General features: G+C 42.1%; 1 protein-coding gene across 3 annotated transcripts in view; it reads right to left on the reverse strand.

Annotated features, from left to right (window-relative positions):
• The window catches only part of LOC147871860 (uncharacterized), a 42,299-nt gene that overhangs the window by 21,907 nt on the left and 4,355 nt on the right, over positions 1–16,037 (reverse strand). The window contains exons 5-7 of one of the 3 annotated variants that reach the window (XM_087360085.1): positions 15,061–15,140; positions 10,310–10,404; positions 9,695–10,109 (exon numbers count right to left, since the gene is read on the reverse strand). The gene's annotated coding sequence lies outside the window, so the exon portion shown is untranslated. Of the gene's footprint in view, positions 1–9,694; positions 10,110–10,309; positions 10,405–14,693; positions 15,141–15,160; positions 15,512–16,037 lie in introns of those variants that run through there. The other 2 variants (XM_087360082.1, XM_087360084.1) reach the window with 2 other exon arrangements.

The following is a 16,037-nucleotide window of genomic DNA, read 5'->3' on the forward strand; positions in this document are numbered from 1 at the left end:
TAACCTAACCTAACCTAACCTAACCTAACCCAAACCAACCAAAACGGTGTAATCTGCATCAGTGCAAAATGGTTTCCTGCGCACGAATTTTGAAAAAGCGAATGGTTGCTCAGAAATTATTGAAATTTTGTATGGACGTCATGCCACAGGTAAGTTAATGATATTCATACTCTCTTATGTCTTATCGCCTTTTAGAAATTCGCACGAAGGCATCAAAGTCGTGAGGTGGAAGATGCGCAAAGTCGGCCACGACCACTTATCAATAAAGATAATAAGCGCTCACACAATCCCCATATAACACAATTAGTGCTTATATGCGTGTAATACATCATAACACGTCTAAAATTACATAATATTTCCACAAGAAATATTTCTTCCAAAATTGATGCAGTGTAGATTTTGACGCAAATACGTAGCAGATTCATACGTAACGATGACCCAATCTAACTCACTATAAGTAGTATCATGTAACGAAAGAATCGGAATAAACATACGTGAATGATATTACGTCATTTATTAGTATAAGTCGCCTCACAAAGAAACAGAATATAAATTTATGGTACATCAATTGCAATGTTTGGTGGGCGCGGAAATCGTGGCGCAAGTCAAACTTGTGGTAACATATTGGTGTCCTATGTCAAACTTCTACAAAATATATCGAATATATTGCATCACATTTACTCGAGGACACGACGTACAAACACAAGGACGCAGTCTATCGCAAAAATACAGAACCAAAGATTAGACGTGCCATCTGTGACGACCTAAATGGAAAGAAATCAATACTTTCGAATTGCATCGAGGACCAATCAGAAGACAGTCAGTACTGATTCTGTCTTGGAACAGTCGGCTGGTCCATTTTAATTGTTGCCATTAAACTACGGTTCGGATTATTTGATACCGGTCGGTCAGTATCAACGTAACTTTGTGTTCTAGGAATAGAGTTCTTCGGGACCATTAACAAGATTAATTACCATCGTTCAATCAACTATTAACGGGTGCTACCTACACTGAATCTCAGTGTAAGGATGTCTTCTCGGTGACGTGTGTGATTAGAAACAATTGAAACAACAATCCAACATAACAGGCAAGAATATGTGCGGTTTGCCACATTGAGACATAAGACTTCATTGAATGGACATTTCCATGCCATGTGTGCTCAGTAAAGACGTTTCTACGAGTTAGTAACACGTAAATCATATACAGACTATTCCAGTCCAGAACCCCTGTAACGTTTGACTTTAAGTTTCAACTGGCCGGAAGATCAGGGGTGAAGGCCCCCCCGCTAGCAAGCCATATGTGGAGGTTCCCTCGCCAGCAAGGGATCTGGTCTCCAGGTCAAAACACATGGCAGTACTCAAGTGGACAGAGTCGACAGCGGGCTTTCAGACAGTAACCCAAACTTTAGTACCAGTCAGGGAAACAGTGTACAAGATTTTCTGTAAATTAAAAAGTAAAATTATTCGGTTTCTTAAATTTGTTGTTCCTGTATTTATTGATATACATCAAAATTACCACGTCAACCCTGAGGTGATCCTTGTTCCCCACTGACTCTAGTTCGGGATATAACTTTCTCTTTCTGCAAGAACAAAGAAGATAAAAGTAGTGAGGAAGGATAGTTATAGAAAAGTGGCGCCCAACGTGGGGCTACGAGGATCGGCCACAACGCACTGTATCGGCGTCGAGATTGGACAGAAGAACACAGGCTCAACACTGCAAGTATCACGGGAGCATCAAACGAGCCCCCGCCTTTCCAGAAATCTGCCGACTTCGAAGTGAACAACGAGATTCAGGGATTCCAGCACCCGCGAGGAGACGTCGCCCGTGGAATCAGCCGCGGACCCTGGCAAGTCAATTTAAGGAGGTTTGGAGCGGGGAGGAAAGCCCACATATACGCTACGCGACAACCCTTCGGTCACTTCAAGCACAAACAAACCCTCTCCAGTGAGTGCTTAGTGAAGTCAACCCCAACAGCAGCAACATCATCTTCGGAACACCAGGTTGGCACAGAGTTTAGTTAATTAAAATGTACAACCAGAAGCAGCTGAGAAACCGCTCAGTGGATGTAGGTGGTGAACCAAGTATCTCCCTCAACACAGAGCTTGAGATTGATATAACATCACCTAGCATACATGGTCAACCATCTCCGGTTTATGACACCGAACCACAGACCGAAAAGGAAATCCTGGTAGGTGACAGACACGGGGAAGTTATCGCGATCAGACGGGGAGAGAGTACAGCAGATGAGGGACAAGCCATAAATGCAGGGGTAGCTTTACGGTCAGAAACCAACTTAATAACTAATGATTCCTTACAGATAATTATGGATTTAATATTAGAAAGCAACGAGTCACTGAAACAAAGCTTGAAAGATGAGAATACTAAACTATCGGAAAGACTAACGAATAAATTTGACGCAGAGAACAAAAAACTGGCTAAAACTATCGAGAAAGTTAGAGAGGAAACTGCTAAACAAGCCGAATATTTCGAGGCGTCCCTACGAGAACTGTCGACCAAGTTAGATAATAAGTTAGATGCGTCCATAACGGCTTTAAACAACAAGACAGAGGTGTTGGATATTAAGACCAGGGACCTATCAAATGAGGTATTAAACATAGATACGAAGGTAAACAAAGAAATTGAAGCGGTGAGAGAGGAAATCGCCCGTGTTAGGCAGGAAATGTCGAGCGAAATTGTAGAATTGAGAAGGGAAGCTACGAACTCCGCGTCACCAGGACAAATTGCGTGTCAGTCGCATTCCAACCATGAGCAGGCCCGTGGTGGCAGTCCCACCCCACATCTGCAACAGCCTGCCAGTGACCCGCTAGCTGTAAGGCATGCTTTGGTTGAAACTGAACATCTGTTGCATGCGAGTGCTGATGGGCGGTGCATGCAGAATGAAAGTATTCATGTAAGTGAGTCACCTAACTCAAACTTAAATTTCAGGGCAGATATCCAGAAATTAATCTCTGTAGAAATCCCGTTACCCACTTTTGTAGATGCTACGGCGCAAAATGCTTTGTTCCACGTGAAACAACTTGACGAATATTTCGAATTGAAAGCAATTCCTCCACAATTTCGTCTGACTATTGCTGTGAAGTCACTCACAAATGAATCAGCCAAGTCATGGATTCTCGCGACCGCGGGAACGTTCCAAAATTATGAGAAATTTAAGAGTTCATTCATCAGACAATTTTGGAGTAACGAAAGCCAGTCGGAAACTCGCTGCAGAATATACCAAGAGAAATTCAGTCGTCAGAGCGACAAGAGTATGTCCGATCATTTTCTAAAATATGCTGTCTTAGCCAGGCACCTACAACCCCCAATGGAAGACCAGGAGCTCATTTCTGCATTAAAAGCTCATTACCCAATATCCGTGCAGAGAATCTGGTTAGCTAAGCAGCCTAAGGATGTTGAAGAGGTCGTCAGCTTCCTGAGGCAAATGGACGAGATAGAAGCAAAAGAGCAGGGTTACAGGACTGAAAGAGAACCCCCTGGCAACTCGAACCCGCAGAATTATCGGAACAACAGGGCACAATATCGAGGCAATGACAGAAACCAGGAGAGGCAATATCAAGTCAGAGGAATGGAATTTGGTAGGGGAAACAACTATCAAAACCGCCCGACGCGTCGACAGCCGTATTTTGGAAATAGGCGAGACAACATTGCCACAGGTGGGCAGCACAGGGAGGAGGAGAGTCGGAATCACAGGCAGGGGAACCAGTTAAACCCTTACGCCCCCACTTTCAATCAGGAGAGGAAAGAGGAAGACAGCGATCTGCGGATTCCACGACCAAGCTCCAATCAGCATCAGGGGAATTAGATCAGGACGTGTCCGGAGGGCGTGGGTTCGTCCTAGATGAGTGCAATAGAGTAGAAAACGCCCCAAGGAATGAGTGAAAAGCCAAAAGGGTAGGAGTTTGCAATGACGAACTGGGTGTAGGAGACGAAGAAATTTTATTACAAGCGATAGATGGAGACAGATTAAACAATTGCCTCTACGTGAAAATTGTCACGGGAAGTGAAGAGGTGGACGCTTTATTAGATTCTGGATCGCAGATAAGTTTGGTCACTGAAGAAATCTACGAGAAATTAATATTGAAGCAACATCCAATTTTGACGCTGCCCGTCAAAGCCGCTATCCTGATTACAGCCCTCGGTAACAAATCTAAGAGATTGAAGAAACAGGCAATGGTGGAATTTGAAATTGAAGGCGACAAATTCAACCAGGTTTTCCTCGTTGCTCCGCAATTAATGGTTCCTATGATACTAGGTGCGGATTTCTTGAATGAAAACAAAGTGGTACTAAATTTTGCAGAGAGAAGCCTCCAGGCAGAGAGAGACGGAGTTGTTGTTAGGTACAAATCTAACAAGGGCGCAGGACAAGATATCGCGCAATGTAACGGACGGGACCCAAAGGACGATGGTCACTACAACGAAGCATACGTTAACCACACGCTGGTACTAGACTCTGGTAGCCAAAGCCAACTACAGGTGGATCAACCCGCAGCCATTCGTGATTGTAACCATTCGCAGAAAGGGACTGAGATTGGTGAAGAGATAGAAGGAGAACCCCCAGGTGTACATGTAATTTGTAGTTGTTGCAACAGGGATTGCAGTTATGATTGCTCCGAAAGGGAGATTGAGATTAATGAATGCGGGCAATTGGACCCAGCAAAGTTAGAATACGGGAGACGTATCGATATTGATAAGGGGGAGAGACAATGCAATACGAATAATTCAAACACAAGAGCTGCACCGGATGAACGTCGTAACATTTCCAGCGAGGACCTGTCCGGAATCATAGAGGCCCATACTTCATCTCAAAAGCACTATCGCCCGCCATGTTCGAGCTGGAAGATAAGCACGGGAAACCACGAGGCATGTTTAACAAGCGGGAGTTGAAGCCTTTTCGCATGGAAAACGATGTCTTGGCTGAACCCAAATGCAGGATTGACAAAACCGATGTCGTCACCGAATTGTACTAGGTATCCGCAAGGGAATTAGCCGCGATAAAGTAATGAAGATAATCTAAATTTAAACCATTCACGAAAATGTTGTTATCCACAAACTGCCCTGAGGTTTAGAAAAAAAGAAAAAAAGAAAAAAAAGGTTACATAACCCAAAATATGAGGGTTTGAGCTAAATAATAGTACATGCATTTCTTTAAAAATCTCTATAATGGAAAGCTATGATAAGAACGCAAGGAATGTTTGAAACAGAATGCAGATTAGAGAAAGCAATTAGGGGTATATAAAGCAGTCAGACTATAAAAAGTTTATCCAGTTGGCATATGTTTGCCTTGTATTTGATTTGTATTTAATATGTTACTATGTTATAAGATGTCACATTTGAGTATACGTACCAATTGTTCTAGGGAATAATTATCACTACATATAATCTTGAGCGGGATAGAGGTACTTGGTTTATAGTGTAAGTTTAGTCAGATATATATAAAAGTAGTGAGGTAGGAGACAAATTGAGATGATCTGTGAGTTATAATCTTTTAGAAATACAAGAACAACGCATGTGGAGATAGGGACTCACATAGGTGTGGAGTAAATTGCATGCGAATGATAAACGTAGTATTTACTTATAAAGTAACATAATGACCTTGCTTCACGTTGGGATGTTTAGAGCTTAGATAAGAAGTTCAGACGAATTTGAAATCAAAATTGTCCTCACTTCATTATCGGGGAGTTTATACCAGTCCAGAACCCCTGTAACTTTTGCCTTTAAGTTTCAACTGGCCGGAAGATCAGGGGTGAAGGCCCCCCCGCTAGCAAGCCATATGTGGAGGTTCCCTCGCCAGCAAGGGATCTGGTCTCCAGGTCAAAACACATGGCAGTACTCAAGTGGACAGAGTCGACAGCGGGCTTTCAGACAGTAACCCAAACTTTAGTACCAGTCAGGGAAACAGTGTACAAGATTTTCTGTAAATTAAAAAGTAAAATTATTCGGTTTCTTAAATTTGTTGTTCCTGTATTTATTGATATACATCAAAATTACCACGTCAACCCTGAGGTGATCCTTGTTCCCCACTGACTCTAGTTCGGGATATAACTATCTCTTTCTGCAAGAACAAAGAAGATAAAAGTAGTGAGGAAGGATAGTTATAAGACATCATGTATCTTCTGAAGCTGGACCTATGTATTTTGAGAACATTTATTCTTTATAACAATGACTAGGGTCACTGTAGTAATTACATGTAGTGTAATATAAAATTAAATAAATAATTTAATAAATTATTCTTCGTGTAACAACATATATACTTCCACAATGAAATATTCAATAGCATCATATTTAAGTGATAAGTGATTGGTGTATTTGCAAATACTGAAAGTATGTGTCCAATAAAATATCCTTGTAAAAAAATTAAATCAGGTATGAAAGTAAAGCCCAGAATATAATATACTTCTTAAAGTGACGGAATCGAATTTTTGAGTGTTTAATAATATACAATTAACCATAACGAGCTCAAGGTGCCCTCACATGCGCAAGTCATACGACTGCACTGCGCAACAACGTCTGCGCAGGTGCCCCACTAACCTAACCTAACCTAACCCAACCCAAACCAACCAAAACGGGGTAATCTGCATCAGTGCAAAATGGTTTCCTGCGCACGAATTTTGGAAAAACCGAATGGATGCTCAGAAATTATTGAAATTTTGTATGGACGTCATGCCACAGGTAAGTTAATGATATTCATACTCTATTATGTCTTATAGCTTTTTAGAAATTCGCACGAAGGCATCAAATTCGTGAGGTGGAGGATGAGCAAAGTCGGCCACGACCACTTATCAAAAAGGATATTAAGCGCTCACACAATCCCCATATAACACATTTAGTGCTTATATGCGTGTAAGACGTCATAACACGTCTAAAATTACATAATGTTTCCACAAGAAATATTTCTTCCAAAATTGATGCAGTGTAGATGTTGACGCAGATACGTAGCAAATTCATGCTTAACGATGACCCAATCTAACACACTATAACTAAGTATCATGTAACGAAAGAATCGGAATAAACATACGTGAATGATAGTACGTCATTTATTAATATAAATTGCCTCACAAAGAAACTGAATATAAATCTCTGGTACATCAATTGCAATGTTTGGTGGGCGCGGAACTCGTGGCGCACGTCAAACTTGTGGTAACATATTGGTGTCCTATGTCAAATTTCTACAAAATATATCGAAAATATTGCCTCACATTAACTCGAGGACACGACGTACAAACACAATGACGAAGTCTATCGGAAAAATACGGAACCAAAGATAAGACGAGACATCTGTGATGACCTCAATGGAAAGAAATCAATATTTTCGAATGGCATCGAGGACCAATCAGAAGACAGTCAGTACTGATTCTGTCTTGGAACAGTCGGCTGGTCCCATTGGAATAGTCGCCATTAATCTACGGTTGGGATTATTCGATTTCTGTCGGTCAGTATCAACCTAACTTTGTGTTCTAGGAATAGAGTTCTTCGGGACCATTAACAAGATTAATTACCACCGTTCAATCAAGTATTAACGGGTGCTACCTACACTGAATCTCAGTGTAAGGATGTGCTGCAAACAGACCTTCTTCAAGTTTTGCTATTATTCTCGAGACATTGTTCAATGGCGCAACAAATATTCGAGCTGAGGAACGACTGGATTTTAGAGGAACACACACCTGAACGCGGTCCTAAATTCGTCAGAATCTGTCGAGAATCGATGAACCAATTTACTGTAACCTGAGTGTCAACCTATCCTAATCTTCGGAACTTATTAAAAACACAGACAGACAGACAGAGAGAGAGATGCTTCAACTGAGTTAACAGTCCTATAATATTTCTTGATGATTTAGACAGGCGTAATACTTCGTTTCTCACTCTGTAAGACAATCCGAACTTGAAAACACTTAGGGAAAGAGATTCAAGAAGATTATTTACAAGCGAGTGGGGGGAAGTAATACTGATAAAGAAAAAGTTATGTAACCGGTACATTAAGCCTTCAACAGAAAATGCTAAATACCAATTAGTTCAATTCTGAAAGTTTACTTCAACGTACGTACCAAGTGCTTTAATTATGATGCCTTTTATATTTATGGATTTTCTATGATTCTCACTATAAACAGCGATCATTTCCTTAAACAGCGTTAACCAGTTGATCTTCGTAATGGTGAAGAGTTGTGTTTTCTTCGCGGTACGGACTGAATTCTTAAATATAATTCAGACGAACTATGATTCTCGGAATAAACAGCGATCATTTCCTTAAACAGCGTTAACCAGTTGTTCTTCGTAATGGTGAAGAGTTGTGTTTTCTTCGCGGTACGGACTGAATTCTTAAATATAATTCAGACGAACTATGATTCTCGGAATAAACAGCGATCATTTCCTTAAACAGCGTTAACCAGTTGATCTTCGTAATGGTGAAGAGTTGTGTTTTCTTCGCGGTACGGACTGAATTCTTAAATATAATTCAGACGAACTATGATTCTCGGAATAAACAGCGATCATTTCCTTAAACAGCGTTAATCAGTTGATCTTCGTAATGGTGAAGAGTTGTGTTTTCTTCGCGGTACGGACTGAATTCTTAAATATAATTCAGACGAACTATGATTCTCGGAATATACAGCGATCATTTCCTTAAACAGCGTTAATCAGTTGATCTTCGTAATGGTGAAGAGTTGTGTTTTCTTCGCGGTACGGACTGAATTCTTAAATATAATTCAGACGAACTATGATTCTCGGAATAAACAGCGATCATTTCCTTAAACAGCGTTAACCAGTTGATCTTCGTAATGGTGAAGAGTTGTGTTTTCTTCGCGGTACGGACTGAATTCTTAAATATAATTCAGACGAACTATGATTCTCGGAATAAACAGCGATAATTTCCTTAAACAGCGTTAATCAGTTGATCTTCGTAATGGTGAAGAGTTGTGTTTTCTTCGCGGTACGGACTGAATTCTTAAATATAATTCAGACGAACTATGATTCTCGGAATAAACAGCGATCATTTCCTTAAACAGCGTTAATCAGTTGATCTTCGTAATGGTGAAGAGTTGTGTTTTCTTCGCGGTACGGACTGAATTCTTAAATATAATTCAGACGAACTACGATTCTCGGAATAAACAGCTCACAAAACTAGTCGCGTCCCTGGCAGACGGCTAATCCAAATCAATACAGACTCCGTACGCAATACTCGGTCCACCTAACACCAACAGCATTTCCTTACGAAATTTATCCAACAGAAATGAAGTAAGGACGACCAGTCAGTTTTTAAAATTTCTGTGTCTGTACACGAAGAGAAAGGCTTTGACCAGTTAAACGACTGTCAGCTACACGATGACTGCCGTACATGTTTACAACAAGACAGACGCAAGAAACTGGTCTCATACCGCAAGTGTGCGTGTCCATTTGTCTGCATTTTCTCCTTTTCCAATTCTCAAATGATCTGTAACTTTTCCTTTCTGTTTCCAACTCATAAAAGAACTCGATTCCTTACCGTACGTAGGGGGTTTCAAACATTCTTTGATTTTGGCGATATCGGTACCTTCGCGAAACCCCATCCACGTAGACCAGGCTTTACTCAGACACTACATTACCGTCGAGACATACTAATTTTTAATTTCCCACAGAACACTATCTACGAAAGTCATTATAATTTTTAATCAACCTCGAAATAATACATCACCGTACTCACCCGAGTCCATCGCTCACTGGTGCCTCATCGTTTCAGACGTCTCGAGCCAGACGACGTCACAGAGCAGCGTCCAGGAGCGAGACGTGGAAAAATCTTCAGAGGGTTCACGACGGCGATGAAGAATGATGATATCATAATCACCGTGAATGTGAAGAGGGCTCCGCCAATCACCTCAAAGCAGACATAATGACAAGAATTTATAATTACGTCGCTTCTGTACGTACGCTCTGAAACTCGATCAGTGGGCATTATCTGACAATTTCTCATTGTACTCACCGGAGTCCTTAGTTCGCTGCTGCTGTAATATAATTTTCGGGTTGTCGTGTTAGCGACCTCACGATGTAAGCGGCCGTCATCCTCACCGCTCCGTAAACCTCAAGTCTTGAACGAGTGTCACGTGGTTGTTACCACTGACCTAGAAGGAGACGGAATGCGTGGGCAGAATCACAGAACAATCAAAACGTAAAATAAAATAATATCTCAGGATACTTAGTTCAGTGTTGCAACGTCATTTCAGCCATCTTGTCTTGTGCGACCTAGGCCAAGTCACGTTTTATCCTCAACGTACTTTAAGAACTCTCTACTTCAGAGGACGGAATATTTCATGCAACTCACCTTGAATGACTTAAGTAGGCTCTCGTTGTACAGGACGTAGCACCCGAGGACACACAACAGGACACATGTACTCTCGCATGTGCGTTGTCACAGTCCTAGAGAAAAATATATAGACGATCTTATATCACGCCAGACACAAATGCCTATAAGTCAGGGTCGTTATCTAGAGCCTCGTACTACCACCACGAAAGCTTCAACAACTCTTTGGCTGTCGAATAAATCGAGAATTAAACCAAACACAAGCTGAGACGTAATATCAAAATGGCCGACTGAAGCCCCAACTTACGTAAAGACTGCGTACATCCGCGCTGTACCGAAGCAGGAGACAGACAACCGGGAAAAACTCAACTTGTTCGGAGAAAACAAGTTTCGCGGAGCATGCTGGGAAAGGCAAAGATGAAAAACTCATCCACCGCGTGTCGGCAGAGATGAATAAGGGGCAGATAAAATTATACGTCCAGTAATAAAACACTCGAAGCGAAAATACTACGAGCAGCGAAAACTCAATGATTTAATCGAATGAAACCAAATCGCGGGACGGAGGGTGAGCCTCAGCCCCTAGACAAGATCTGTTGCCAGGTCGGTTAGTCGAAAGAGTTGGACGACTTGCCTCGCCCACGAGGTCCTGTTTCCTGTAGCGTGCGAGCGCAAAGCCAACGAGTTGGACTCGTCCGACTCGGGCGGTTCGTTGGAACCCGGCGCCCGGGCCATTGTCCGGAGCCGGGTCCGCGCCTCTGCTCGCTCAAGAAACGGCCTGGGCCTCCACCTCCCTTCGTGGGGCGCGGGGTGGTTAGGGCGCGGGGTGGTTAGGGCGCGTTTTGAATTCTGGTTGTGGATCCTATGTGGGATAATATGGGGATTTTTGGTGGGGAATCCTGCAGGATCGTGGTTATATTATGTGGTGAATCCAGGGGAATATCCTGGGAATCATGGGTTGCGATCGTGAGAAATTCTGTTGGAAATGTTTGGTGGCAGATTCTGCTAGATCTGGGTAGGGAATCCTTTTTTGGGGATCCTAGGAAATCTGTGGGGAATACTAGGATGGTCATGGGGAGTCCTGGTAAATCCGAGCAATCCTGGAGGGGGTTATAGGGGATCCTAGAGGTGATTGTCTTCGGGGATCCTGCCGTGATCCTAGAGGGCAGTGTCCAGGGAATCCTGGGGTCCTAGGGGATCCTGTGGTTCCTGGGATATGGTGATGTTGCAGGGATCCTGAGGGGATGGTCCCGGGGGGGCGATCTTGGGTAGGGGTGATCATGAGGGTTGGCCCAAAGAAGGGAATAGCCCTGGGAAGGGGTGCGACTGGGGTAGTGGCCCTGGGGTAAAGGGTGTGGCCCTAGGGTGGCTGGCTAGCAGAAATATTGGTGAGAAGATATAACCTTGAGATTTTTTAAGACCAGTATCTACGAAACTATTGGGCCGAATTTGTCGTGGCTTCCTTGACCTATACGTGACCTCATTTTGACATGAGTATGGTCAATCAGGTATTTGCCGTTTGGCATAAATACGTATGACCTTGAGAATTTTAAAGACCTCTATCTGGCAAACTATTGGGGCGATCTTGTCTTGACTTTGTCATGACCTTGACCTAACAGTGACATCAATGTTACAAGAGAATAATCACTCTGATAACTGATGAAGATGTGAGGGCGAAATAATGTACAACAGTGGTCCCCAACGCGGTGCCCGCGTTGATAAGGAAAGAGGTTATACTGAATAATAAATGCCGTTCAACCATGAACATTATAAAATCAAAGCACAGTTCTCTACGTACTAATGCCCATCTTGACGATTGCGAGCAGCAACATCATCCTACTCTCCCAAATTTGTAAAACTGGCCGCTGAAATGCAGTGCCAAACATCACACTAACTTCCCACTTGAGTAATAATAATTGTACTTATAAAATTACGTATTTTTGATTGCGTGGTTTCTTGTATCAATAAACGTCGTGTTGTTTTGTGTATTATTTGGTGTCCGTATCTTATTTGTCCAGAGAAAGGAAAAAAAAGGTTGGGGACCACTAACGTAAGGCAATACATGCCAAACATTATCATCAGTGCGTTTGGTGTAATCACGCACGTCTGCTGATATCGAAGTTTTAACGTTCCTACGTGCGGATATCCGTATATCCCATGTATACATAAGATCGAGATTAAATACATTTCTTTTGTACATTCATGTATGTCTGATGGTACTCATGTTGATATGGGTTGCCATTATCCACACATTGAAGGCAGATTCATATTTATTTATGACGGACTTTGCCACAGTACGTATGTGTTTGCCGTGTGGTATTCTACGTCCATACAGCATCCAGTTGATGTGATGTGTCCAGATGGGGGGGGGAGGAGGTCATAAATGCAGAGGGAGTTAAAGAGAGAAAAGTAATGCCGCACCAGCTTGGCCCAAAAGTTATATTCTGAGCAAAAAATTTCGAAAAGGAATTCCCACATCTAGCATCTTAGGTTGGTAGTTCATGTAATCCTCTACTTACCCCCTCAAACCAGAACTATATTGTAAGATTTGAGGTTTCCACAGCAGATATTGTTTCTGTCATAATTACGTTTGCGCAAATAGACTGGGAGCTTACGCCTGAATGAGGTACCCATCAACGCTTGTAGGGGGAGGTATTCCCATATGTCATTTCAGATAAATCCATTCAAACAGCACACCCAAGTTACTGCTATTCTTATGGGCACACACTCCAGAAGCATCTATACGTTAATGTGATTAAGTCAAGGTTGTGTACAATGTCTTCCGTGGTTTAATGCGTCACTGGGACATACGATTGTGTGGGTCGTATTAACCCGGTCAGTATCACACTCCATTGCAGCAAGCTGCCACTACAAACAGTCCTACATATCGGGTGGCCATTATGTCCCATTCCACTTGCATGAATAAACGGAAAATCAGTTAACACTGACACGATATCTAGTTGCTACAGGTTGCAGCGTGAACTTGTAACTTAATCAGTACACGAACTGTAAAGAAGTTCTTGACATAATCTCGCACAGTGCTAGGACAATGGATGTAAAATAAAATGTCGTACCTTTAGTTGCAACGAAGGTAACTGTTGCGAGCAGCGCCAACTGGGACAATCATAATTAATAAGAAAGCTGGTCATGTCGTTGACCGATTAACTAACTAGATGGCTTACCGAACCAGAAGGTTCATCACCGAACTAACCAAAGCCCTCCACCGGACCCTGTCCTGGGCCAACAAAATCCAGTCTCCTTCACCTCCTATCTCCCATAGATCCCGCCTGAGATTATCCTCCCATCTACGTCTAGGTCTCCCCAGAGGTCTCTCCCCCTCAGGCTTCCCGGTGCAAACCTCTTGTCCCATCCATGCACGCTACATGCCCAGACCATCTCATTCTTCTCGACTTAATCACCCTGACAATATTGGGGGAGCAGTACATATTTTTAAGCTCGTCATTGTGCAGTTTTCTCCATGCCCCATCATCTTCTCTCCTAGGCCCAAATATCCTCCTAAACACCCGATTCTCAAACACCTGCAATCTGTGTTCCTCCCTCTGAGTGAGAGACCATGTTTCGCACCCATACCACACAACAGGCAAGATTATTGTTTTGCATATTTTGATCTTCAGGTTCTTAGAAATCAGACGGGAAGACAAAATATTTTGAACTGAGATGTAGCGAGCATTTCCGGAATTTAGTCTCCTCCTAACTTCGTCGTGAGCATCATTTTGAATCGTTTTTGTTGTTCCCAAGTATTTGAACTTTGTCACACTTTCAAAGGATTTATGAGCCACCTTAATGTCTGTCGGGTACATCATCGTGTTCACAAAAGCCCACCACCGGGGTCTATCCTGAGTCAGTTGCATCCAGTTCACTCCATTGAGACCCATCTTCGTAAGATTCGTCTTAATGTTATCTTCCCACCTACGCCGAGGTGTTCCCTTCAGGCCTTGTAAACTTTCAACTCTCCCTAAAAACATCGGCTGAGGAGCTCGTCATGCATTTTTCTCTGTTATCCGTCCCACTCCCGTTTTGGGTCCAGACATCTTCCTCGACACTCTGTTCTCAGAGCCCCTCAGTCTATGTTCCTCCCTGAAAGAGAGAGACCACGTTTTGCACCCATAAATTCTTTGCACTCAATAATAGCAAACATTCCCCGGATTTAATCTGCTGATGTAGGGAGATAATGAGAGGGAGATTTGTCGATAATTAGGCTTGTGAAACCGGAATAAAATTTCTTCTCAGTTCCCTAAAACGCTTTAATAATGTCGATGTATCAAGAGATGAAAAGCGTTAGAATTATTGTTCAGAATATAAACCCCACTTCTTAGCATCGACATATTTTTATTTAGATTCTGGGATACGAAACACGTTTAATTCCTTTAAAATTGTAAAAAGTTAATTGCCTACTGGAATATTCTTTTATTATCAATGTTGCCGTGAACACACACAAGTCAATCTAATGTTAATTGAAATTGTGTTAAAAAGAAGACAAGTCTAATTCTCGTACACGAGTTCAAAAATGCAGATGAAAACAATAAATGTGATGAACAATAATAATAAATAGGAATCCCTTACCTCAAACTTTGTTCAATTGTATGATACCACGACGTCCACCAGCAATGATCGATCTAATCAAAACTAAAATGGAAAGAGTGGAGGGCAGTTTGACAGATTTCTTAATAATTCTTATATAAGATAAGAAATTGTGATATTCTATATTAGTAAGAATTGCCACAAACAACATATTCCTTCCACCTAACATTTACCTTGTTACAGCTGAACCTAAACGATAACAAGCCGCTGCATCCAGTCTGTACAGAAAGTCATTATTTCACGGTCACCAACTCTGAAATGACAAATGTTCGTGTAAAGGACAGATCAATGGAAATGTCACCTTATATTTTAAACTGCGGCGTAGCTCAGACTTTTGTGTGGAAGGAAACAATCTTGGATGAAGATAAGTGCAAAATTCCTCTGACAGCACAGCCGAGTTTCCAGGAAATTCCAAAGTGCAATGGCCGTGACATTCCACATGAAACCAGATTCATTCAGAATGGAGTTGCCTCTTTCCACATCCTACGTCATTAGGAACCCTGCTTATTCCAAACTGCATTACAACACTGATATTTAAACACCGCAACCTATCTGCTGTCATACCACAGCGACCAGAATGGCATATCCAGATCACATCAGGCGTTCCGAGTAAAGGTGACGATTCTGAAAAAAAAAGTAAGACAAGTTTACTGCAATTACTGTCATCATCATTATTGCCATCTTCTTCCAAACATCTAATCTGCCATATGCAACTTCCGTGCTCATTCTTTTCCTTTCTGACTGCCTCACTAGAATCGTAACAAACTGGTAATATTACCAACTACAAAACATCAGTGCCTTCCTGGACAAACACGTAGTAGCTAGTTTTAACACTTTTCTTAGTATTCAAATTGAGCCGAGTTGTTTTCTAACGATTACGAGGACGAACAAGACCTCAAAACAATGTAGAAATACACGAATTCTGTCGGCCAATGTACAAACGTTCTAGGCTACGCTTCAGGAAGTTGTCAAATGTCACTTTCATAAATTACAAAGGGACCCTTTTCCCCCGCCCAGTAATGTATCCAACGCAACGAATTATGGTCGTATCACGTAGGAAGATGGTGGGGACAAACGAAGTCAAATCAGACGACAAAACGATGAAGTAAAGCAAACGCGAAAAGCCGTTCAATATGACCTTCATGACTGT

Source organism: Zootermopsis nevadensis, unplaced genomic scaffold (assembly GCF_977971745.1).
Source record: "Zootermopsis nevadensis isolate Lab colony 2312 unplaced genomic scaffold, Znev_1.0 Znev_ptg000037l, whole genome shotgun sequence".
NCBI classification, from domain to species: Eukaryota; Metazoa; Arthropoda; class Insecta; order Blattodea; family Termopsidae; genus Zootermopsis; species Zootermopsis nevadensis.